Source organism: Mus musculus, chromosome 13 (genome assembly GCF_000001635.26).
Source record: "Mus musculus strain C57BL/6J chromosome 13, GRCm38.p6 C57BL/6J".
Taxonomy (NCBI): Eukaryota; Metazoa; Chordata; class Mammalia; order Rodentia; family Muridae; genus Mus; species Mus musculus.
This window is the reverse complement of record NC_000079.6, coordinates 7113354-7141242: the sequence shown is the minus strand read 5'-3', so window position 1 is coordinate 7141242 and position 27889 is coordinate 7113354. Positions and strand designations below refer to the sequence as shown.

At 39.4% G+C, this 27889-nt stretch overlaps 1 long non-coding RNA gene across 2 annotated transcripts in view; it reads left to right on the top strand.

Annotated features, from left to right (window-relative positions):
* Positions 1-3393, top strand: part of Gm35925 — a 37901-nt gene extending 34508 nt beyond the window's left edge. For both annotated transcript variants that reach the window (XR_003950581.1, XR_873114.2), the window contains one exon: positions 1706-3393. This is a non-coding gene — a long non-coding RNA (predicted gene, 35925). The remainder of the gene's footprint in view (positions 1-1705) is intronic.
* The last annotated feature ends 24496 nt before the right edge of the window (positions 3394-27889 follow it).

The following is a 27889-nucleotide window of genomic DNA, read 5'->3' as shown; positions in this document are numbered from 1 at the left end:
GGGGGCGGGGCTGGTGAGATGGCTCAGTGGGTAAGAGCACCGACTGCTCTTCTGAAAGTCCAGAGTTCAAATCCCAGCAACCACATGGTGGCTCACAACCATCCCTAACAAGATCTGACTCCCTCTTCTGGTGTGTCTGAAGACAGCTATAGTGTACTTACATATAATAATAAATAAATCTTTAAAAAAAAAGATTAGGAGTGAGAAGAGAGCTCAGTTTCTAGAGATTTTGCCAGGCATACGTGAAGCTATCCCCGCCCACTGCATACATCGGCTAAGGTTAAGTGCACAGTAATCCCATAACTTGGGTACTGGAGATTGGAGGTTTAGAAGTTCAAGATTCTCCTTGGATAGTGAGTTCAAGACGAGCCTGAACTCAGAATTAATTATGATTGCAGAAAATAGGTTTATTGTGTGAGTGTGTGTGTGCATGGGTGTAAGTGTTGTGGAGGGTAATCTTAATTTCAAGTTCCACTCTTTCCTCACTGCACATTTTTCTCAGAGGATGTATTCTTTAATAAAGCTATGTGCATATGATTATGAAAGAAGTTAAGGGTATTTCATCTAAGAGGTAAGTATGGGAAACTTGAGTCATTTACTTACTCCAAACACAACAAAAGAGAATCTAAGAGTAACTTGATTTTCTGAAGGATGGGTTTATAAATTATTCGAACATATATACATACATACATATATATATATATATATATATATATATATATATATATATACCATTTTATGAAATACAACACTATAGAAAATATTTTACCATTGTTTTTTAAAAGTAAGTGTACAAGAAATCTTTTTAGAAATCTTCCAAAGATTAGACTAATAAAAAGTTTCGATACAGTAGAGCAAATACAGGATTATTGGCAGACTAAAATCTTATTAAATATGGGAACATGAGAGTTATCAAGTAGTTTTAATAAAGCATTTTGAATTTTTGTATTTTTAATCAAAGTTAATAATAAGTACTTTAGTTATTTTAGGGCTTCCTGTTTTACATTTTTTCCCAAACTTCAAGATTGCATGCCACTACATCTTGAAATACATATATGCTCATATAAACACACAAAAAAATGGATACACATACAGCAATGCTTTGTAATAGACTCTCATTGAGTCTTCAAAGCAATAAAACATTAAAGATTTGTGAGCAATAAAAACTAGATTCTAAGAGAAAAATAGTGTGTGCATGTGTGTGTCCATCTGTCATCTATCTTTTGTTATTTGTCCTTTGACACTGACTTGTTCTGAAACTAAATGAACTATATAGTATTATACATGCCCAGGGTTGTGAGGAAGACTTTGTGTGTCTTCTATCTCCATTTTCTATTCCCTTGAGACAAAGTCTCTCATTGACACTGTAACTGGGTTGGTGATGATCAAGCCCCAGCAATCTTCCTATTTCTATCCACAGCACTAGCATTACAAACAGACTCGTGGCTAGGTCAAACTTTTATATGTGTGTTAGGCATTTGAACTCAGATCTTCGTTCTTACACAACAAGTGCTCTTATCTACTGAACTGTTTTCCCAGTCCCTAGGATCCTTCTTGTGTCTAGAATATAATAAATATTTTCTATGGTCATTTATACTAGTTCTCAAAGAGTCCATTAGGATTTAGAAAAAATGTTAATCGTTATTAACTATTGTTGTAATAGTTAATTACTGTATGTTATAATGATTCAACTCTTGTGTTGCAGAATGTAAAATCAATCAATTGCTCTGAATAAAAAAATATTTCTAGACATCACACAGTGTAGGTGGGCAGAAGACACTCAGAGGCAGATGGAAGACCCTGGAGGCCAGCCCACTACCATGCTACCATTGTTTGGAATCACCTAGAGACCTGCCAGATGTGTGGGCCACTCACAGCAGGAGCCACAAAGATGTGTGAGTCTGTAGTGGAGAAATGAGAGAGAAAGAGTAACAGAATGATTTGAACACTATGAAGAAAGGCAGAACTGGAGAATCAAAGATGGAGAGGAACAGCTTGATGTGAATAGCCTTCCCTGCCTCCTGAGGCAATGATGGAGTACTATCCTGTGTTGACATTGAGCATCATGTCTGGGTCTGTGGCCATGCAGCAGCAGGGGTATGTGTTGATGTCTGTGGTTCATATTACCATTAAAGGCCACGTAGACATCCTTGATCTAGGCTATTGCTTAAGACCATGTTTGTGTCCAAGGGCTGTGCAGAACTGGGCAACTCTCACTGTCTCTGTATAGGTAACCTCACCCCCGACTGATTCAGCACTCAGAGAGTGGACCTTTCATCTCACCTAGGCATCACAGAATATCTGACCTTGGTAGCTGTAGCACTGGAGAGAGAAAGATGCCCCCTTCCATCTGCAGGAGTCAAGTGAGCTGGTCTCTGGGTCACAAAAGCTGGCCCTGAGTTTTGCTGGGGGCAGCACTCAGAAAGTGAACCCTGTGACTTGCCTGGGTAGCAAAGTAGAGTTGGTCCTGGTGGTGTGGGTGCTGGTGAGCCAGCCCTAAGGACAAGACAGTGGCCTTTCCCCTTGATGGCTGTGGCACTGGGTAAGCTAACTAGAGTAGTTCTAGAGAGCTCACAATGGTGGTGTGTGGACAGGAGAGCTGGCAGGCTGACCAACTCAGCTGCCACATAGACCCAGATTGACTTTGAATTGACCCACCCCAACATCTACCTCATATATGAAGTGCTGAGCCAGCAAAGGAGCTGGTCCTTCAAGTCCAAAGCTGCAAGGTCTCCATGACACAGAGCAGCAACAAGATAACCAAGAGGATTGATTCCCCTTGATGATCTAGTGTTAATAGTGTAGCAGAAGCCAGAGGTTTTGAACCAGACTAATGACTCATTTCAAGGAGCATTTGCAAGTAAAGATATGTGGACAACAGTGTGTACTGTGGAACACACTATGACACTGTGACAGACGACAGCTTCTGTGATAAGATTGTGTTTTCTTTCGTTTTGTATTTTTAACTTAATTTAATTTTTTCTTTTTATTTTCTTTTGGAGAGAAGGTTACAAGGGTGGTGGGCAGATAGGAAGGGGCAAGGATATGAGTGGGTTTGGGGTACATGTTGTGAAATTTGCAAAAAGTAAATAAAAGGTTTAAAAAAACTTTTTAATTAGGGAAGCAAATGGACTGACCTAAATTTGGATATCTGCTGTGCATGAAGTTACAAAAATTTGAGTATATCTTTGTACATATTTAGGTATGCATCTTTCTGGAAAATTTTAAATAAAACACTCAATGTTTCTTGACAAAAAATTAAAAACTCTGGATTTGGCTCACCACTAACCAGTTTGTATAACACTGGGAGAATTGTGTAATATAGAAAGTATCACATAATTTGTACATGGCAAAGTCTATACAGATATTATGGTAAGTTGAAATAAAAATGAGTATATTAGTAAATTGTCATGTGTTTTGTAAACAACTCAGAAACTGGTCCCCTACATCATTCAGGTCAAAAAGTGAGATTGTTCACATTATTTCAGGCCCCAAAATTTTTGTCAAGTATCCTCCAAGATTTCGTGTCTGGGGACAAGCAGTCACTGCCACCTCCATGGCAGGGAGGAAGGACTTGCAAAACAATCTGAGTCAAAAACACTTCATCTTTAAAAAATAGCTAGAAGATGAGCTATTTCCAACGGGCATCGCTAGTGTTTATCTTGTGATGTGAACATACTTGTTAAAAGAGAAAGCACCCAAGGAGCTGAAGGCATCTGCAACCCTATAGGTGGAGCAACGATATGAACTAAACAGCACCCCCAGAGCTCAGGTCTCTAGCTGCATATGTAGCAGAAGATGTCCTAGTCGGTCATCATTGGGAAGAGAGGCCCCTTGGTATTGCAAACTTTATATGCCTCAGTACAGGGGAATGCCAGGGCCAGGAACTGGGAGTGGGTGGGTAGGGGAGCAGGGCGGGGGGAGGATATAGAGAACTTTCGGGATAGCATTTGAAATGTAAATAAAGAAAATATCTAATAAAAAAAGACAAAGGGGGGGAGAGAGAGAGAGAGAGAGAGAACATTCAGTCTTGGAAGTTCAACCATGAAAAGAAAGCTCAACAGAAATTTCAGCCAACTCTCTCTGTCTCCAGCAGGTTTCTGCAAAATGCTATGAGCTCTAGAATCCATGAAGTTACCTCTATTTGTTGTATGTCCTTTAACACAGAAGCTTCCCCTAAGGGGCACTTATCTGCCTGGGACCCTCAGGACGCTCAATCTAGCTGCCTTACTAGAGCTTCTCGATACACATTTAGATGTTTGTAAGCCCTCGATTCAATGATGATACCTTTCTGTATTTGTTTGTTCTTTTAATTGGAAACCTCATGAAATAGTATATTCTGGCTACTTATGATTTTCTATATTTGTATCACATTGAACAGGCTTCCCCAGTCAATTTTTGCTGAATGTTGTGAATACTCAATTTGATAATTCTTCACTATCTAGCTATCTATTAGCTAGCTGCTAGCTATCATCTGCCTATCATCTATCTATCATCTAACATTCTCTGTCATATACATTTTTTATCATCCATCTACCTGTCATTTGCTAATTATTCTTTTACTTTGACTTGCTGTATGCTTGATCAACTCAATAATTATAAAACGGAAACATGAACTACATACCATTTGTAGTTTATTTTAAAAATGCAGTGAACACTTATGCAAAGAACAACTTATGAATAAAAAATGAAAAGGATATTTAAGTACCAGCAAAGCAAAGGACATGTGACAATAAAGGGTAAAAACAGTGTAGTAGATTGACAAATAATTTACCCAAAATCAATTTAAGCAATAAGACAGAAGTTTTCTTACCTAAATTGTTAATAGAGCACTATAAATTTCATTGAGTCTGTATGCAATGAAACTGCATGTAACTTGATGCTCTGATGCATAAATTTATACTCTCAGCTGTAGATGAACATATCCCATGACAGTCCATGTATATTTACAAACTGGAAATTTAGTAGATGGAAGATGGTAGCAAGAATTTTTGTCAATTGATTTTAATTGACAGAAATTGTATATGTTGTGCTTACATAGCACAATGTTTTAGAATGTGCATAATTTAGAAGGATCGAATGAAACAACATGTAGGCTATCTCCCATAGTTATTATTTTCCTTGTATTGAGAATGCTTAAAACCTTGTTTGCCTTGTCATATAATGAGAACCAGGGAAGAGGACTGAAAAGCAGCACAGGCAAAAGGCTGATGAAATTGTTCCATACACTGCTAGATATGAATTGGTAGCATTAGGAAGAACAGGGAAGAATTAGTGTTTATCTCACATAGATATGGCTACATGTGGAAATTTAGTGTGTGTGTGTGTGTGTGTGAGAGAGAGAGAGAGAGAGAAAGAAAGAGAGAGACAGAGACAGAGACAGAGACAGAAAGAGAGAGACAGAGAGAGATCATATATGTGAATTTCTATGCCCTGTTAGCTCAGAGGACCTGAAAGATATATCACTCTAAAATAGCAAGCCTGCTCAGAAACCATACAGTATTTTCTAATATTATTTTCCAAGGTAGGGAACTGGACACCTTGAAGATATGGCCAATTCTGGCAATGAGACAAGAAATACACAGGGGAAGATGGGACATTTTATAGACTCAGAAAATAAGGTGTGTTCAAACTACAAACATCAACTCCCTTATTGACACACACAATATCAAAGAAGGAAAGTTGAAATGGTTCTCAATAGACAAAGCTGAATATTTTGAATAAACAAATAAACAGCAAAGAGGTAATGATTGTGACTGTATTGATATAAACGAAAAGTTATTCAAGCAAGGTATAAGAAACTGCCAGAGACATTCTGACTGAAAATCAGGAGGATTTCTAGCAGGGTTTCCAGAAAATGAAAAGGACGTCATGGAGAGACTAGAGGCATCTGGATAGACCAAGTGTTTTATAAGACAAATGAAAACTGTGCACTCTCCTCAACAAGTATATTTTACTAATACCATAAGAGAAGGTAACATGGCAAGTTACTTGAGAATTCTTCATGCTAATTTCTCTTATTCTTGAAGCCACAAACTGCCATAAAATTCAACAAGTAAAGAAACACACACACACACATACAAACACACACACACACACACAATATAAGTGCAGACAAAAGCATAACAAACATCTCAAATTCCAGCCCAGGTTAGGACATAGTTCAAAAATGCACTTTTTTTTCCTCCTACCAAAAGCAGCGCTATAATAGTTGTTGTGTGTTGCCACAAATGTAAGGCTATACAGACTGACTCAGCATATATCTTCATAGAAAGCCCTCTACTAGCAACAGATACACTCCTGGAGAGGTACACAGACGACTGCCCAGCTCAGCGTGGCTTGTTACTAGTAAGATTATAACAAGATCTAATTCATCAATAATGAAAACTTACACAAACTGGGTTGCTCCTATCATGCCAGACACAAGCAAACGTTCAGCTCTTTTAAGACTTCCTTTTAACGAGGTGACTTCTGAATGTCATGAAGGGAGATTTCAGTAAGGTCCTAGGCTTCACCACACAACAGCAGCAAAGTGTCGATTAAGAATAATGACAATAAGATGTCTCTGGGGAAATCACCTCCCTGTGGATTCTTCATCCTGATTTCAGTGGGGTGAGTGAGAGTCCTGTGTTCTACCTCCATGGAAACGAGAAAAAAAAAGGTTAATGAGGATAAGGATGCAAGTCGTCAATGAAATCCTCTGGGCTTCTGCTGTAGGCTTAACTCATAAGAAGCAGCATCAGAGGTCAAGGTCTCATTCTGTAATGAGGTTACATTCTCCTAGTCTGAGAGCTTTCTTAGCATGCGCATGTATGTATGAATATGCTATACTATCTTACAAATGCATGCTCTTTTTGACATGTTTGTTTCTAAACATATGTATCATGTGTGCTCGCATGCATGTATTCATACTGTCTTTTTCAAGCATGTGCATGTATAAAGAAGAGCATGTGTGTGATATTGCATGGGTGTGTAAGAATATGCATGTGTGGCAGTAGTCTCAGGAGAGGAAGGAAGGGAGAAAACAGGATGCTTTGGATTTATGAAGCAGCAGTTCTGGTTGCAGCCTTGGATATCCTCTTGTATGTAGAAGCCAGAGGTGGCAATTTTCATCTTGATTTGGGCATGGAGAGATTGAAAGAGAGAGGGCAACCCTAATAATCTGGACCTGTGCCCAAGCACATTACAACAGAGTCATTCCAATTTCTTTGCTTTGCCAAGTATTCTCGGACTAATATTAAGTATTTTTTAATGATAATGAAAACAAAAAGTATGTCTTTGCCAACTAGAATAAATGACATTTTCTAGAACAAGTCACTACACATGAGCAGTTCTAATGCTGGTCTGGGCAGCAGAGGTAGACAATGGTCACTTATGAAATTATACCTCTTGGTTGTAGCCCAACAGCCTCTGCCTCTTCATAGAAGTTTGAAGGACTACAAAGATCAAGGAAATCATTTAAACTCAACTCATTCTTTTTTATTGTTTAAAATGATCTATTCGTTTTCATGTTTTAAATGATCAACTCGTTCATTTAAATGACTTGCTAGAAACACAGCTTCTAATGAAAACCCCATTATGCTTTTTCATAACTTTTGACTTGAGTGAGTTCAACTCTGGGCTCAGAAAAATATTAATTTAAAAAGAGAAGAAAAAGATAGGATGTAATGAGCTGTGAAAAGACTGTACGTCTGGAAAGAATAACACTGAAAGATACTTAATATAGAGCCAATTATTTGACTGGCATTTGGATCTTGCCTTTTGTAATAACTTCGAGAGAGGGAAATTTTCAACAGAGAGATTTTTCTCAACCATATACACGGTGCACAGGAGGATTGGAGGCACTGGTGCACAATCTAGGATATTGCCAAACACTCACATAAGTTGCAGAATCTTTAGATAAGTTTCCATGACTCTTTGTCCCCTTTATATCTCATACTAAGTGTAGAAAGAGGGTTAACTGCATTTATATATACATGATTTACACAAACTAAACAAGTAAATGTAAAAACCTGACATAAATAAGTATTAATTACTAGTAGTCATGCATTAATGATGTTAATATTATAGTTGTGTTATATTTCAGGAAACACGATAATACGTTATAAATAATAGCCAGAAAAATAAATTATAAAAGTACCCATAATTAATTTATTGCTGGAAATTATTTCATGTAAAGGTATAGACAAAGGGTATTATGTGGAAATTAATCAAAGGTAACCCTTTTCCAAGGCTAGTCTCTCAATACAATGAAAGGAAAGGAGAAAGAGCCAGAGGAGCTACAATGACAAAACTGAAACTTTTCTTCCCAGAAGTGCTTGAAAAGAGAAAGCTCTCCTATATTTGAGTGAAGCTGAAATGTATCATTAGTAGTGACAGAAAGCATAAATTCTTGCAATAAAAGATTAAAGGATAGATTATGGCATTTAACAGCTAGAATCCAGGTGAGTGAAATTATTACAAAGATGGCAAAACCAGGGAGGAGAAGTGATAATCCACCTGGGGGCACGAGACTAGTTACGTGAATAAGGTGCTAGTAGGGGCAAAAAGTAGGGCTATCCACCAATGGTAACATACAGTTTTTAACAACAACAGTGACAACAACAATAACAAAAATAATAATAACAAAAAGATGACAAATGACTTATTAAGCAGACTCCCCAATAAAACAACCTTGATTCCTGACCCAAGAGTTCATAGATACAAGAACATCACACCTCTGCAAAAATCACATTGATCTTGGAAAGAGACAATCGAATGTTAAGCGACAAATCTCATCAGCTGTTAGCACGCCAAAAGGATCATTTCTTCTCGAGTTACTCATCACAGTCCTGTTAAAGGTCATATGGCTGCTGCCGGACTGAAAATCTTGTTACTCATTTCTATTCTATACAAGGGTCTGAAACGATGACATGTAACCATCCCACATTGCACTTAAGAATGTTTTGTCTCATATAATATCCTTTACCACCCACCTGCCCATCATTATATCATGTCTCGCCACTACAATAACATTGTAACAATTGGACAACGTATCCAGAAAGTAACTGACATTGCTAATCCCTTCACTGAACACATGAGCTTCAGAGGGAGACAACTAAATCCTATAAAGACCCTGGGGTCTGCCAAATCAGCAAGTTATTTTTACTTCCTATCTGAATAAGAAAATAAACCATTGAAACTTGCACTTTACATTGTAATAAAAGAGGCAGAGGATTTGCTAGACCTCTTTGGACTGGGAATCACCATATTCCTTACCTACTGAATATGCAAAATTCATAGTAGGGGACTTTAGAGGTTATATTACTGTACAGATAGGTCTCAGAATGCAAAATGAGGCTATAGGCTGTCATGAAAGCAAGCCTTCCTCTTCTATATTATTCAGAGCACCTATGGCATCAGAATGTTGAGGAAAGATACAGAGTCTATTGTACATCTCATTATCATTTTTACCACACAAATCCCTGGCATTCTGGAATGACACCAAGATATGTTGACCAAAGAATCATATAGCTCCAGCCAAAGAGATGGATCAGCAGGTAAAAGTGCTGAGAGCCCAAATTTGATCCCTGGAGCCCTCATAAAAAAAAGTCAGATGCAGTGGCCGCCATGTGTAATATCAGTCCCCCTACTTGTGTGATGGGAGAGGAGAGAATAGTCACCTGGTAACTTTCAGCTGTCTTAGTAGGGTTTTACTGCTGTGAACAGACACCACAACCAAGACAACTCTAATAAAGAGCAACATTTAATTGGAGCTGGCTTTTGGGTTCAGAGGTTCATCAAGGCAGGAACATGGCATCACTGGGCAGATGTGATGCTGGAGTTGCTGAGAAGACTGACATCCAGAGAGCGAGGACAAGGGTCTTAAAGCCCAACCCCCACAGTGACATACTTCCTCAACAAGGACACACCTCCAAATAGTGCCACTCTCTGGGCCAAGCGTAATCAAACTACCACACAGGCCAACTAGTCTGAAGTATAAAGAGCAACAAAAAGAAAGAAAAGAAGGAAGGAAGGGAATGAGGGACGGATGGAGGGAGGGAGGGGGAGAGAGAGGAAGAGAGATAGAGGAAGGAAGGAAGGAAGGAAGGAAGGAAGGAAGGAAGGAGGGAGGGAGGGAGGGAGGGAGGGAGGGAGGAAGGAAGGAAGGAAGGAAGGAAGGAAGGAAGGAAGGAAGGAAGGAAGGAAGAAGACATACCCTATTTCAACAAGTGTTAGCTGGGAGCCAACTTCCAAAAGTCATCCTCTAAACTTCATACATATACTAGCATGTGTGATAACACACACACAGATGAATATGATAGTTTGGATAAATACATGAATGAATAAAAGGTTTTAAAAAGTGGATTGCGATTAGTCTGAACAGGTGAGAGGGTGCGCCAGAGAACCTGACAGCCTCTGGAACAGGCAGAAGCACAGAGGCGCTGAGACAGCACCCTGTGTGGGCCGGGGACAGCCGGCCACCTTCCGGACCGGAGGACAGGTGCCCGCCCAGCTGGGGAGGCGGCCTAAGCCACAGCAGCAGCGGTCGCCATCTTGGTCCGGGACCCGCCGAACTTAGGAAATTAGTCTGAACAGGTGAGAGGGTGCGCCAGAGAACCTGACAGCTTCTGGAACAGGCAGAAGCACAGAGGGGCTGAGGCAGCACCCTGTGTGGGCCGGGGACAGCCGGCCACCTTCCGGACCGGAGGACAGGTGCCCGCCCGGCTGGGGAGGCGACCTAAGCCACAGCAGCAGCGGTCGCCATCTTGGTCCGGGACCCGCCGAACTTAGGAAATTAGTCTGAACAGGTGAGAGGGTGCGCCAGAGAACCTGACAGCTTCTGGAACAGGCGGAAGCACAGAGGCGCTGAGACAGCACCCTGTGTGGGCCGGGGACAGCCGGCCACCTTCCGGACCGGAGGACAGGTGCCCACCCGGCTGGGGAGGCGGCCTAAGCCACAGCAGCAGCGGTCGCCATCTTGGTCCCGGGACTCCAAGGAACTTAGGAATTTAGTCTGCTTAGGTGAGAGTCTGTACCACCTGGGAACTGCCAAAGCAACACACTGTCTGAGAAAGGTCCTGTTTTGGGCCTTCTTCTTCGGCCAGGAGGAGGTCCAAATACAAGATATCTGCGCACCTTCCCTGTAAGAGAGCTTGCCAGCAGAGAGTGCTCTGAGCACTGAAACTCAGAGGAGAGAATCTGTCTCCCAGGTCTGCTGATAGACGGTAACAGAATCACCAGAAGAACAATCTCTAAACAGAGTCAACTATAACTACTAACTCCAGAGATTACCAGATGGCGAAAGGTAAACGGAGGAATCTTACTAACAGGAACCAAGACCACTCACCATCACCAGAACCCAGCACACCCACTTCGCCCAGTCCAGGGAACCCCAACACACCTGAGAACCTAGACCTAGATTTAAAAGCATATCTCATGATGATGGTAGAGGACATCAAGAAGGACTTTAATAAATCACTTAAAGAAATACAGGAGAACACTGCTAAAGAGTTACAAGTCCTTAAAGAAAAACAGGAAAACACAATCAAACAGGTAGAAGTCCTTACAGAAAAAGAGGAAAAAACATACAAACAGGTGATGGAAATGAACAAAACCATACTAGACCTAAAAAGGGAAGTAGACACAATAAAGAAAACTCAAAGCGAGGCAACACTAGAGATAGAAACCCTAGGAAAGAAATCTGGAACCATAGATTTGAGCATCAGCAACAGAATACAAGAGATGGAAGAGAGAATCTCAGGTGCAGAAGATTCCATAGAGAACATCGGCACAACAATCAAAGAAAATGGAAAATGCAAAAAGATCCTAACTCAAAATATCCAGGAAATCCAGGACACAATAAGAAGACCAAACGTACGGATAATAGGAGTGGATGAGAATGAAGATTTTCAACTCAAAGGTCCAGCAAACATCTTCAACAAAATTATTGAAGAAAACTTCCCAAATCTAAAGAATGAGATGCATATGAACATACAAGAAGCCTACAGAACTCCAAATAGACTGGACCAGAAAAGAAATTCCTCCCGACACATAATAATCAGAACATCAAATGCACTAAATAAAGATAGAATACTAAAAGCAGTAAGGGAAAAAGGTCAAGTAACATATAAAGGCAAGCCTATCAGAATTACACCAGATTTTTCACCAGAGACTATGAAAGCCAGAAGAGCCTGGACAGATGTTATACAGACACTAAGAGAACACAAACTGCAGCCCAGGCTACTATACCCAGCCAAACTCTCAATTATCATAGAGGGAGAAACCAAAGTATTCCACGACAAAACCAAATTCACGCATTATCTCTCCACGAATCCAGCCCTTCAAAGGATAATAACAGAAAAAAACCAATACAAGAACGGGAACAACGCCCTAGAAAAAACAAGAAGGTAATCCATCAACAAACCTAAAAGAAGACAGCCACAAGAACAGAATGCCACCTTTAACAACTAAAATAACAGGAAGCAACAATTACTTTTCCTTAATATCTCTTAACATCAATGGTCTCAACTCGCCAATAAAAAGACATAGACTAACAAACTGGCTACACAAACAAGACCCAACATTTTGCTGCTTACAGGAAACTCATCTCAGAGAAAAAGATAGACACTACCTCAGAATGAAAGGCTGGAAAACAATTTTCCAAGCAAATGGTATGAAGAAACAAGCAGGAGTAGCCATCCTAATATCTGATAAGATTGACTTCCAACCCAAAGTCATCAAAAAAGACAAGGAGGGACACTTCATTCTCATCAAAGGTAAAATCCTCCAAGAGGAACTCTCAATTCTGAATATCTATGCTCCAAATACAAGAGCAGCCACATTCACTAAAGAAACTTTAGTAAAGCTCAAAGCACACATTGCGCCTCACACAATAATAGTGGGAGACTTCAACACACCACTTTCACCAATGGACAGATCATGGAAACAGAAACTAAACAGGGACACACTGAAACTAACAGAAGTGATGAAACAAATGGATCTGACAGATATCTACAGAACATTTTATCCTAAAACAAAAGGATATACCTTCTTCTCAGCACCTCATGGTACCTTCTCCAAAATTGACCACATAATAGGTCACAAATCAGGCCTCAACAGATTCAAAAATATTGAAATTGTCCCATGTATCCTATCAGATCACCATGCACTAAGGCTGATCTTCAATAACAAAATAAATAACAGAAAGCCAACATTCACATGGAAACTGAACAACACTCTTCTCAATGATACCTTGGTCAAGGAAGGAATAAAGAAAGAAATTAAAGACTTTTTAGAGTTTAATGAAAATGAAGCCACAACGTACCCAAACCTTTGGGACACAATGAAAGCATTTCTAAGAGGGAAACTCATAGCTATGAGTGCCTTCAAGAAAAAACGGGAGAGAGCACATACTAGCAGCTTGACAACACATCTAAAAGCTCTAGAAAAAAAGGAAGCAAATTCACCCAAGAGGAGTAGACGGCAGGAAATAATCAAACTCAGGGGTGAAATCAACCAAGTGGAAACAAGAAGAACTATTCAAAGAATTAACCAAACGAGGAGTTGGTTCTTTGAGAAAATCAACAAGATAGATAAACCCTTAGCTAGACTCACTAGAGGGCACAGGGACAAAATCCTAATTAACAAAATCAGAAATGAAAAGGGAGACATAACAACAGATCCTGAAGAAATCCAAAACACCATCAGATCCTTCTACAAAAGGCTATACTCAACAAAACTGGAAAACCTGGACGAAATGGACAAATTTCTGGACAGATACCAGGTACCAAAGTTGAATCAGGATCAAGTTGACCTTCTAAACAGTCCCATATCCCCTAAAGAAATAGAAGCAGTTATTAATAGTCTCCCAGCCAAAAAAAGCCCAGGACCAGACGGGTTTAGTGCAGAGTTCTATCAGACCTTCAAAGAAGATCTAACTCCAGTTCTGCACAAACTTTTTCACAAGATAGAAGTAGAAGGTATTCTACCCAACTCATTTTATGAAGCCACTATTACTCTGATACCTAAACCACAGAAAGATCCAACAAAGATAGAGAACTTCAGACCAATTTCTCTTATGAACATCGATGCAAAAATTCTTAATAAAATTCTCGCTAACCGAATCCAAGAACACATTAAAGCAATCATCCATCCTGACCAAGTAGGTTTTATTCCAGGGATGCAGGGATGGTTTAATATACGAAAATCCATCAATGTAATCCATTATATAAACAAACTCAAAGACAAAAACCACATGATCATCTCGTTAGATGCAGAAAAAGCATTTGACAAGATCCAACACCCATTCATGATAAAAGTTCTGGAAAGATCAGGAATTCAAGGCCAATACCTAAACATGATAAAAGCAATCTACAGCAAACCAGTAGCCAACATCAAAGTAAATGGAGAGAAGCTGGAAGCAATCCCACTAAAATCAGGGACTAGACAAGGCTGCCCACTTTCTCCCTACCTTTTCAACATAGTACTTGAAGTATTAGCCAGAGCAATTCGACAACAAAAGGAGATCAAGGGGATACAAATTGGAAAAGAGGAAGTCAAAATATCACTTTTTGCAGATGATATGATAGTATATATAAGTGACCCTAAAAATTCCAACAGAGAACTCCTAAACCTGATAAACAGCTTCGGTGAAGTAGCTGGATATAAAATTAACTCAAACAAGTCAATGGCCTTTCTCTACACAAAGAATAAACAGGCTGAGAAAGAAATTAGGGAAACAACACCCTTCTCAATAGCCACAAATAATATAAAATATCTCGGCGTGACTCTAACGAAGGAAGTAAAAGATCTGTATGATAAAAACTTCAAGTCCCTGAAGAAAGAAATTAAAGAAGATCTCAGAAGATGGAAAGATCTCCCATGCTCATGGATTGGCAGGACCAACATTGTAAAAATGGCTATCTTGCCAAAAGCAATCTACAGATTCAATGCAATCCCCATTAAAATTCCAACTCAATTCTTCAACGAATTAGAAGAAGCAATTTGCAAATTCATCTGGAATAACAAAAAACCGAGGATAGCAAAAACTCTTCTCAAGGATAAAAGAACCTCTGGTGGAATCACCATGCCTGACCTAAAGCTTTACTACAGAGCAATTGTGATAAAAACTGCATGGTACTGGTATAGAGACAGACTAGTGGACCAATGGAATAGAATTGAAGACCCAGAAATGAACCCACACACCTATGGTCACTTGATCTTCGACAAGGGAGCCAAAACCATCCAGTGGAAGAAAGACAGCATTTTCAACAATTGGTGCTGGCACAACTGGTTGTTATCATGTAGAAGAATGCGAATCGATCCATACTTATCTCCTTGTACTAAGGTCAAATCTAAGTGGATCAAGGAACTTCACATAAAACCAGAGACACTGAAACTTATAGAGGAGAAAGTGGGGAAAAGCCTTGAAGATATGGGCACAGGGGAAAAATTCCTGAACAGAACAGCAATGGCTTGTGCTGTAAGATCGAGAATTGACAAATGGGACCTAATGAAACTCCAAAGTTTCTGCAAGGCAAAAGACACTGTCTATAAGACAAAAAGACCACCAACAGACTGGGAAAGGATCTTTACCTATCCTAAATCAGATAGGGGACTAATATCCAACATATATAAAGAACTCAAGAAGGTGGACCTCAGAAAATCAAATAACCCCCTTAAAAAATGGGGCTCAGAACTGAACAAAGAATTCTCACCTGAGGAATACCGAATGGCAGAGAAGCACCTGAAAAAATGTTCAACATCCTTAATCATCAGGGAAATGCAAATCAAAACAACCCTGAGATTCCACCTCACACCAGTGAGAATGGCTAAGATCAAAAATTCAGGTGACAGCAGATGCTGGCGAGGATGTGGAGAAAGAGGAACACTCCTCCATTGTTGGTGGGATTGCAGGCTTGTACAACCACTCTGGAAATCAGTCTGGCGGTTCCTCAGAAAATTGGACATAGTACTACCAGAGGATCCAGCAATACCTCTCCTGGGCATATATCCAGAAGAAGCCCCAACTGGTAAGAAGGACACATGCTCCACTATGTTCATAGCAGCCTTATTTATAATAGCCAGAAACTGGAAAGAACCCAGATGCCCCTCAACAGAGGAATGGATACAGAAAATGTGGTACATCTACACAATGGAGTACTACTCAGCTATTAAAAAGAATGAATTTATGAAATTCCTAGCCAAATGGATGGACCTGGAGAGCATCATCCTGAGTGAGGTAACACAATCACAAAGGAACTCACACAATATGTACTCACTGATAAGTGGATACTAGCCCAAAACCTAGGATACCCACGATATAAGATACAATTTCCTAAACACATGAAACTCAAGAAAAATGAAGACTGAAGTGTGGACACTATGCCCCTCCTTAGAAGTGGGAACAAAACACCCATGGAAGGAGTTACAGAAACAAAGTATGGAGCTGAGATGAAAGGATGGACCATGTAGAGACTGCCATATCCAGGGATCCACCCCATAATCAGCTTCCAAATGCTGACACCATTGCATACACTAGCAAGATTTTACTGAAAGGACCCAGATGTAGCTGTCTCTTGTGAGACTATGCCGGGGCCTAGCAAACACAGAAGTGGATGCTCACAGTCAGCTAATGGATGGATCACAGGGCTCCCAATGGAGGAGCTAGAGAAAGTACCCAAGGAGCTAAAGGGATCTTCAACCCTATAGGTGGAACAACATTATGAACTAACCAGTACCCCTGAGCTCTTGACTCTAGCTGCATATGTATCAAAAGATGGCCTAGTCGGCCATCACTGGAAAGAGAGGCCCATTGGACACGCAGACTTTGTGTGCCCCGGTACAGGGGAACGCCAGGGCCAAAGGGGGGGAGTGGGTGGGTAGGGGAGTGGGGGTGGGTGGGTAAGGGGGACTTTTGGTATAGCATTGGAAATGTAAATTAGCTAAATACCTAATTAAAAAATAAATAAATAAAAAGTGGATTGCATAATAGCATATCTTTCACGCACACACACACACTACATGTCCCTAGATCTGTGTAAAGAAAGTACATGATCACACTAAGATACAATTGTCCTTGTGCACAGCATCCCACTTGTCTAAGTGATAGAATTGAATGTAACCAGAGACAAGTGTTCCTACATAGAAATAGTCTACTTGGACTCAAGAAAGCCATAAAGAGATAAACTGCTAAGTCATGTGCTGAGGGCCATGCAGAAGAAAACACAAACAGCTTTAGAACTCATGGAATGTGGCCAGCTGTTGAGCACAGCCACAATGTATGGGCCCGAGGAATGAATGCCCTGAGGATTTCATGCTGTTGTGGAGTTCTGCTTAGTTTGTTGCCCTCCCATAAACTCTAAGTGAACTTCCAACCCCTCTCTGGGCAGTGTCACTGGTACAATTATAGTGTTTGATGTATTTCAGGCGTTGCTGCTGGAGCAGATTAATGATTCAATTACTATCCTAGGAAAATTTAGAAATGTTAATTGTCAGCCATGACCACCAACTTTTGAAAGCATTTGAAAAAAATTCTTAGTGAAGGTATGTTAAGATAATTTTGCTACTGGCTCTGAGAAAACCTTAGGAAATGATTTGAAGTTCAGAAAGGCACTCTCTTATTAGTTAAGCAATGGTATTTTTATGGTCAGGGAACAAGATCTATGGCAACAGTGGTCAGCATATCTCTCAGTGAGGCTGGACTGGTGATGCTGGACTTCTTGTACTCAATTTTGCCCTCAGCTTCTTGATATGATTTAATAAGAATTGCTGATGAGCAAATATGCATTCTGAGGATTTAAAGTAGATAAGATTGCTTTTTATTTTTTATTTTATCTATTTATTTATTTATCTGTTTGTTTGTTTGTTTGTTTATTGGTTTTTTTGAGACAGGGTTTCTCTGTATAGCCCTGACTGTCCTGAAACTGACTTTGTAGACCAGGCTGGCCTCGAACTCAGAAACCCACCTGCCTCTGCCTCCCAAGTGCTGGGATTAAAGGCGTGTACCATCACCGCCCAGCTGATAAAATTGCTTTTATATAAAAGTTTTATATAAAAGGTTTGAGATTCTTTTAAGATTCTTTTAAGATGACCTTGTAAGATAAACAATAAAATAATTGATTCTTTCTTTGTAATCACAAATCGCTGCCTGCCAGTAATAGAGAAACTGGCTGAGAAAACTACCTTGCTTTCTCATACTTTGTCAATCTATTAACAAAGTTGCTTAGTTACAAATGTATGTGGGTTCTTGGGAAAAACTTGTTTTCTTTACCTGTACTATGTAATGTTATTTCTTGTAAAGACATTGGGGAACACAATGTTTTTTTCAGTCATTCACTAGAAGAAAAAATAGAAATGCAATCACATTGTGATTTTGTACTGCTTGAAAGATTTTGCAGGGATATATAAGCTATGGAAGAAAAAAATAAAGTGGTGTTGGAGCTGACTCCATCTACCAGATGTGTGGTTATGTGTATATATGTGTACAAGTATATATGTGTATGTGTGAAATGTTTGGAGCCTGCTTGTTTGAACTTTGTTCCACCCATTTAATGTGTGAATGTACGCATGTCTATCCATCTGTTTTTCTGCAAGTATGTATATATTTATGTTTGCCTATATGTATGTGTGAAGTTATTAGAGCCTTCGTTGTTCCATCCACTCAATGTGTGTGTGTGTGTGTGTGTGTGTGTGTGTGTATGTGTGACTTTTCTCTTTCCTTTTCTTTCTCGCTAGCCCCTAAAGAGTTAAAGAGCTCGGTTTTTTTGCTGGCCATAGGGAATGCCTGCCCCACTGAATCAAGGTTTGTTCTCTCAGAAAAATATGTGATTAGAGGAGTTTCTCTAATTACTGGCTGGCAGCAGCAGCAGCCCCTGTCAGGTGTTATCAGCACCAACCCTTGTCAGCCCTTCTAGTGCTGACCCTGTCAGCTGCTATTAGCATTGATCCCTACCTCCATTGATGCCACACCTTGCTGTCTGCCTTAGTTTACCCTGTAGTGTCAACACTGGTCTTTGATGTATGTACCATGCTCTTATCTGTGGCATCCCAGTGGCTCTTACCCATCAGCTCACACCTTGAACTTTTAGGAAGACTTTACCAAACTGGTAGACAGTTAACAAATGTTTAAATTGGTTCATAATTATTAAATCTCTGAAAATAAAAAATTCAACATATCCCACTGTGATTGCTAATGATAATTGTCAGCTAAGCAGAGTCTAGAGTCACTGTGAGCATGTCTTTGGAAGACTGTCTTTATTGCATTAATTGAGGAAGGACCTTGTCTACTCTTAGTGGAGTAGGCACTGAGTAGGACTTTGCCTACTCTTAGTGGAGTAGGCACTGAGTAGGAGTACTCATTCACATGCTTCACTTCTTGATTGTTGATAGCATGTGACTAGATGGTCTAAGATACTGCTGCTTTGACATTCCCTCCATGAGAGATAGGATTCTTTAACTGGGATTCACAGTAAGCTCTTCATCATTAAGCTGCTTTTGTCATGGTACTTTATCAAAGCAACAGAAAAAGTAATTAAGACACACAGTTTCTGTCTCATTACTACTTTCTTTTTTTTTTTAATTAGGTATTTTCTTCATTTACATTTCCAGTGCTATCCCAAAAGTCCCCCAGTGGTCGCACACGCCTTTAATCCCAGCACTTGGGAGGCAGAGGCAGGTGGATTTCTGAGTTCAAGGCCAGCCTGGTCTACAGAGTGAGTTCCAGGACAGCCAGGGCTACACAGAGAAAACCCTGTCTGGAAAAAACAAAAACAAATCATTACTACTTTCTACAAGACTTTCGCATATTCAACTTTCCAAAGAGGCTCAAATGTCTATATTCATGAATGCAAAAAGGTACACGATTGGTTTCTGAAATAGAGGCACAAAAAAGACAGAAGGGATTGTAGGTTGCTTGTTTGAAAAACAAATATTCCTATAAGAACATTAAAGTTGCTAAGAAAATCATCACCTATACCTACAAATCTTGTAACGGACATTCAACACTGTAGGCCTGTCAAGATGACAGGAACTGTGGAAAAGATCTCAGTGAGGAGTTCTTGATTTAGAGACTACCCTGTCACTTTAAAATGATCTCCAGTTGGCCTTCAACATTATAGTATTTTTTTTAAAGTAAAAGTCAAGTTCAGAATCATCGAGAGATTATTTTAAATGTGAATAAATTTCTGTCTGTCTCGACAGCTTTTCTTTTTAAAATGTCAGCAAACATCAATGTTCAGAAGACCAATTTCCAGTCATCTTCCAGGGGGAGGGAATGGTGATCACAAATTAAACTCAGCTCAGAAGAAAAAAGAGCAGAATCTCAAATTCTCTTTGCATCAGTATGAGTCGGGGAGAAAAATCTCTCACCACATTGTCAAAAGAAGAATTGGAGACAAAATGTCTATGAACAGTAGCCAAGGCGAGCACACATTTGTCAGTTTTTTTTTTCTCCTGCAACGTCTCCAGGAAGATAAAAGGTGTAGTAAGTATTCATACAGAAGCATGGATGATTTATCTACTCAATTATACTTGATGTCAAGAGCAACCAAAGCAGAGAAGGGTCTCACAGAACAGGCACGTTCTACACTGTGGTTCAAAGATGAACATTTCACAGACCAATGTGGCTTCAAAGAAAAATACTTCCCTATCCTGCGATTAGAGACATGAAAAATTTAAACTAAATGAAGTAAGTGGTAGAGTTACTAGCTCCATTCAGAAAATTAATAAATGTTAAAGAATGCTGGAAGCTGTGAAGTATGTGTATAGGATGGTGGAATTGTTTACTGTGAGTCCATGAGTAAGAACACTCCCCTTGGGCTGAAGAAATGGCTCAGCTGTAAAAGCCTAGGCTCACAACCAAAAATATAAGAACACCTCCCCTAGTCCTCCTTAGGAGATCTAGCAACTCAGACATTTGTCAGAATCAAACTGGAGTGCTTTCTGTCAAAATCTAATAAAAATATCCAATAATTAAAGTTGGAGGTTAAAAACATGGGAATCTCATGCTTGTTAACGTGGAGTGGCAACTCTGAGCACCTGGTCAGAAGGTAATCCCCATGAGCAGAAAATACTGATACTCATGCCAGGTCTTATGGCCAGAAAAGGACTTCTGCCTTAGGCTACCACCATCCTTGTAGTCACAGATTATCATTCCAAAAGAACTCGAGTTCCTTCCTATTTCAGTTTGGAAAATTCTCTTCTTTTGCTCCCTCAAAGGCACAATTAGCAACAATGCTCATTTTCCCATTTAAATGTCCACCCATTATTACAGTCATTATCTTTGAAAAATCTCTATTAAATTTTTGGTTGATGCAATTAGCCATTGAAAGTGCACATTTTCAAGACTCATCCCAGAAAATGCTTGGTGATTCTACATTCTAGAACAGTGTTTCTCAGATTATGGGTTGAGACGTCTTCAAAGGTCAAATGACCCATTCATAGAAGTCACATATCAGATATCATGCACATAAGATATTTGCATTATATCTGCTGAATAACCACAGAGAAAATATAGTTAGTTTATGAGATAAGTTTAGATTCTAGACCCTAGAAAGTCATCTTCTAGAACAGTGGCTCTCAACTTTCTCAATGCTGCTACCCTTTAATACAGTTCCTCATGTTGTAGTGATCCCCCAACTATAATCCTTCCAGAGGTTATTCTAGGTTGTATCAAACAGATAATTTAAAGCAACCATCCTGTATGTGAAGTTTTAAATAAGAAGATATGACTTCTGTTTGCTTTTATGGCTGTGGTTCCCACCCCCTTTAGAATTGTCAATATTTAAAATTCCACTACTTTAATTTTTTTTTTTGCTACCTGCTAATGGGATTCATATTTTAAATAAAAGTTAGCTAATTTATCTAGTCATTCAATGACAGTAGGTCAGCATGACAAGAGAAACAGGAGACTGTAAGCAAGTTGGATCCTATAGAGATGCATAAAAGAAAAATATGCAGGGAATAAACAGTGAGGACTTGGTGTCTGCTTCTTAATGTTATAGAGCTCTGGACATACAGTATATGTGCTTGGCATTCTTTAGACTATTTTCAAATGTATTTCTTATTAGATATTTTCTTCATTTGCATTTCAAATGCTATCCCAAAAGTCCCCTATACCCTCCCCCCCACCCTGCTCCCCAACCCACCCACTCCCTCTTTCTGGCCCTGGCATTCCCCTGTAGTGGGGCATATGATCTTCACAAGACCAAGGGCCTCTCTTCCCAAAGGCCACCAACAGATTGGGAAAGGATCTTTACCAATCCTAAATCCGATAGGGGACTAATATCCAATATATACAAGGAAGTCAAGAAGCTGGACTCCAGAAAAATCAAATAGCCCCATTTAAAACTGGGGTACAGAGCTAAACAAAGAATTCTCAACTGAGGAATACCGAATGGCTGAGAGGCACCTGAAAAAAATGTTCAATGCCCTTAATCATCAGGGAAATTCAAGTGAAAACAACCCTGAGATTCCACTTCACACTAGTCAGAATGGTTAAGATAAAAAATTCAGGTGACAGCAGATGCTGTCGAGGATGTGGTGAAAGAGGAACACTCCTCCATTGCTGGTGGGATTGCAAGCTGGTACAACCACTCTGGAAATAAGTCTGGCAGTTCCTGAGAAAATTGGACATAGTACTACCGGAGTATCCCGCAATACCTCTCCTGGGCATATACCCAGAAGATGTTCCAACCGGTAAGAAGGACACATGCTCCATTATGTTCACAGCAGCCTTATTTATAATAGCCAGAAGCTGGAAAGAACCCAGATGCCCCTCAACAGAGGAATGGATACAGAAAATGTGGTACATTTACACAATGGAGTACTACTCAGCTATTAAAAAATAATTTTATGAAATTCTTCAAATTTGTTTTAATGGGAGTAGTAATGTAGCCAGCAGATGTCATACATTTTCATGTGTATTTCTTTTTATCAGCTTGTCATAATTTTTTAAAAGGCCAACCTGAAGTCTTAGCCTCTAAATCATATTAACCTGTCTGGATTACTCTGAAAGCTTTCAGACAACTTTAAAGGCATAGTGATTTTATTTTATTTTAAAAAATAATTCTGTATCAAAAGTACTTTTTTCAGATTTTTATTATTATTTGAACATCTGACACCTGCACAGAATGTATTTTGATCATACACTCCTCATGTTTTCTCCAGTTTCATTCAGAGCCTGAGCACACACACACACACACACACACACACACACACACACACACACAAACTTCTTTCCTCCTCAGTTTCATGTGCATTTCTTTTTATAACCCACTGGGTCCTATTCATGCTGGCCATATATATGGGTATGAGGCTATCGCTCAGTTTCTCAACCATATGACCAAATGTGACTATAACTCAGGAGAATAAATATATAATATTCCTGCCCTTTTCCATGACAGTATTATGAGTTAGTGTCTCAAATCTAAAGATTGGAATTCAAACTCTGAATACAGCACTTGACTTATTGAAGAAGCCGCAATGTCTCAGGCGCATCCTTAGCTTACATCCTCTCCATGCTGTGAGATTCTTCCAGGCATGCCTGGCATACTCACCCAGAGAAGGGAGAAGTTTCATAGTAACCGAGGAAAAGCTTAAATACACATAAGGCTTATGTCAGGAAAAGAAATACATACAACCATACATGATTTATTTGCTTTGAAAAACAATGACTCTGTAAAGAAGTATTGGCATGGGTACAAGAGCGTGAACTTAGTTTTACTACTTTGCTAGGTTGCCTAATAAGAACATACTTTCCTTATGTCTCCTGAAAACTTTTATACCTATTCAAAAGAGGATTAAGGCAAAATGTGATGCTTGAGTTAAAAGCTCATAATTTGGAATATAATGTGCACAATCAGCATATTAAAATAATCACATTTTATTTACCTGTTTGGGTTCTATTGCAGACATAGTTGATTCTAATAAGCATTGAGTTGAAAAAATTCTTCTCTTTATAATCTACTTTTAGAAATCCTGAATAGTATGATCAGAATGCAAAGCTCCCACTCTACACACTCACAGCTCCCTTTAGACAGAGATGTCTTTGCCCGCTGAACATGGTGTAATTAATCCCTTCACACTTGCCCTGTCTACAAGCTACAATATAACTACCAGTTGTCCATCACCTCCTAACTTCTACAGGTAATTATTATGAAAATTAGCAGTTATGGAAGTTACCAGAACAAACCTACAAGTCATTTCAGATGGGGAAGTTATTGCTTAGAGGTGCCTCTAGTCTGATATGTGCATGTGTGTGCGTGTATCTGTGCCCATACCTGCCACTACGCCTGCATGTACTTCATATTAGAGAAACAGACTTGAGTTGCTTTCTTCTGATGCTGAGCTCCTGAGGGGCCTGCACATTCAGAGAGAGGATTGCATCTGTCTGAATGTCTGTTAGATAAGCAAATATTTAAATGTAAGCAATATTAGAAAGATTGCTTTAAGCACTAAAGCATAACACAGCATTTAAGAGTAAAAACAATTGGACTGGCACCAATATGACAGACTCCAAATTACTGGAGCAGAAGGCTCATTAGAGATCATCAAGTAAGTGTACCCGTGAGGCTTCCATAGACTGTGACTGATTTCCTTTCAGAACGCAACTTTAAAATAACTAGGTAGAGGCGATTTCACTAAATCACCCCAGAGCTCAGGTGCTGCAGATGCTAAACTTTGGACACCTTGCCCATGTACAGTTCAGACTCTCGTTGTGACTCCTTTTTTCTATGACCTACTTTCTTGTTAACATGAATTTGGTCTTTTTTATTTAAATATTCTAGATCATATTTTTTGTACATTAGTAGCTCTACCTTATATACTTCCAGACCCTGCAACTCAAAATGAGATGGATAGTTAACAGAAGGAGTAAGAAAGTCATACTTTAAATTTTGTTCTCTAAAACCTGGAGTGCTAAGCCTCAAGGCAGATGGATAGGAAATTACCTTTATTTTCATTCAGATGTTTTCAGATACAACGGGAATCACTGGAAACCTGTCTCCTATAATGCAGTCTCGGGGACTGCTGTCAGTACTTTGTCCTTGGAATGACTTGCTCCATATCCCTGCCTTTTCTTTCCATCCCATGCAACATCCCACTGGATGTCAGGAGAGTCAAGGATCATATGCATTTTGCATCTTGCACTTGCGGCTGAACTGCTGAGAAGGCAAACCTTCCTCAGGACTCTAGCCCAAGAAATTTCTTTCAGACAGGTCATATCATTTTGTTTTCTTGATTTCAATTAAAATTTATAGCATTTAGTTTAATAGATGGAAGGGAAGCACTCACTACTATGAAATTGCCCATCCCCAAATATTGTTTTTGTATATTTGTATCTGCATGAGTGAGTAAATACACACACACACACACACACACACACACACACACACATTTGTATCTAGGTCCCTGAAAAGACCAGACGAGGGATTCCTGGAACTGGAGTCACTTGAGGTTAGAGCTGCCTAACATGAGAGTTCTTTTTCCCAATCCACACAGCTTTGGAACTAAGCTGACTGAGGTGATGAGAAATAGAGGAATTACAGACACATATAAAGAAAACTGAGACTGGATAGGCAGCACACTCTGATGGAGATGTGCTAATAAGAACTTGAAAACTCAGCACCTTTGTTTATTTATTTATTTAGTTAATTAGTTCATTCGTTCATTAGTTAGTTATTTGCAAGAAGGAGGGGGAAGCAGAGTAGCTAATGTTGGTAGGAAGTCTCTGCATAGGAGCAGTCTCAGGTTGCAGTCATTCATAAGAAGCCGGGGTTGATAAATTCTATATACAGTGATTTTAGCTAAAGATCAATTGCTTGTAAATCTCTGTACAAAGCCCAGGGAAGGCTTTGTCATTCCTTTGAATCTGAGCCTTTAGATCCTTGAAATAGCAGCTCTGATGTCAACAATACACTATATACTCAGAACCTTATCGGCTCGCTCCAGATCTTAACTGCTGAATCATATTTTCAGACCCTCCAAAGTGTTGCACAATATTTTGTCACACTGTGAACCCTGAGATTTTGTTTCTTACTAGAAAAATTTGTTTCTGGTTGTGGTGTGGCTCAGCCATAGCAGTCATCTTTAATCCCTCTGGCTGGAATTATAGACACACCCTTATCATCACACATCTATAATCCCAAACAATGAAGGTAAAGTTAGTTTGTAGAAGGCCATTTATGGTTGAGTGGCAGACAAAGGGATAAATCAGAGAAAGAGTTGACAGAATAGGCTACGCTGAACTCTCATGAGAATAGAGAAGCAACAGAGGTGGCTTAAGAGAGAACAGTACAGAGAAGAGAGGGCAGTTTTACAGGGACAGTTGAGTAGAGATGGATTTAGGAGAGAGAACAAGCTAGACATAGATGAAGATAGAAAGAGTCAGAAAATGAGAAGAAGAATAAAGAAGATTAGGACAGATTGCCAGAGTTAGTTTTAGGCCAAGAAGAGCAATTCAGGAGAAGACAAGAGAAGCCAGACTAGATCATTAAGCTTGAAGGGGAGTTTGAGCCAGAACAGCTTAGTCAAATTAGCTAGTCAGAGATCAGATAGAACCAGGGAAAGATGAGCTTATTCATCAGGAAATCTCAGAGGCTGAAAACGTTCTAGACCCAGATAAGATTGTACAGAGACTCGAAGTTTCCAGGACTAGGCATAGGTTAGCAAACAGAGACAGTAAACTTCCAGGGCAAAAATTACATCAGGTGAATAAAAGTTGCTATTACACCAAAGTCCTTTTGAGTTCAACAATACAGTCTGTGCATTGTCTCTTATTAGACTGACAAGGAGGGGGTTATCTCTGTATAAAACACAGAACTGTCATCTTCTCTTACTTCCCTTTTATGTCAATCCCTCTTTCCTCTAACCTACTTATATTAATTTATAGATTCATTAAATGCATTCCACTTGAGCTGTAGGGAAAAGAGATGCACTGAATATCTATTCATTGTCATGCTGTGGTCACTGGACTCTACTCTGTCACTTGCTATGAGTTGGATACTATATTTAACCTCTCAGACTACGGAATTCCATAGATGTAAATGAGAATAATGGCAGTTTCTGCTTGACAATCTTCCAACAGTTGTTACACAAAAAATCTTGTGAACTTATTAGCCATACACACACATACACACACACACACACACACACACACACACACACACACACACACACACACACATATATATATATATATATATATATATATATATATATATATGAATAAGAGTCCATAAATATAGCTTAGAATAAGAGTCCATAAGTATAGCTTCCATTCTTAATAATATAAGGTTTCTATTTTCATATGTCTCCAGAAAACACACTGCACACATTAACCTAACAAGCAACAGTATAGTGAATGTTTTTAAAAGGATAAACTAGGTTGTGTCAGCAGAGATCCCAGAGCATCTTCAAGTCAACCACTTTCTGTTCACATTCAGTGACCCGAGTCCAATAAGCTAATTAGAAGATGATTTCAATACTAATAGAACCAATATAGAAGTGCTATCTCTTCCACTGAGGGACATCTGGGTTGTTTCCAGCTTCTGGATATTATAACTAAGGCTGTTATAAACATAGTGGAGCATGTGTCCTTGTTATATGTTGGAGCATCTTTTGGGAATATATCATGCCCAGTAGTGGTATAACTGGGTGTTCAGGTAGAACTATTTCCAGTTTTCTGAGGAACCAACAGATTGATTTCCAAAGTGGTTGTACCAACTTACAATCTCACTAGCAATGGAGGAGTGTTCTTCTTTCTCCACGTCCTTGCCAGCATTTGCTGCCACCTGAGTTTTTGATCTTAGCCATTCTGATTGGTGTAAAGTGGATGTTCCTCAACAGAAGAATGGATTCAGAAAATGTGGTAACTTACACAATAGGATACTACTCAGCTATTAAAAATGAT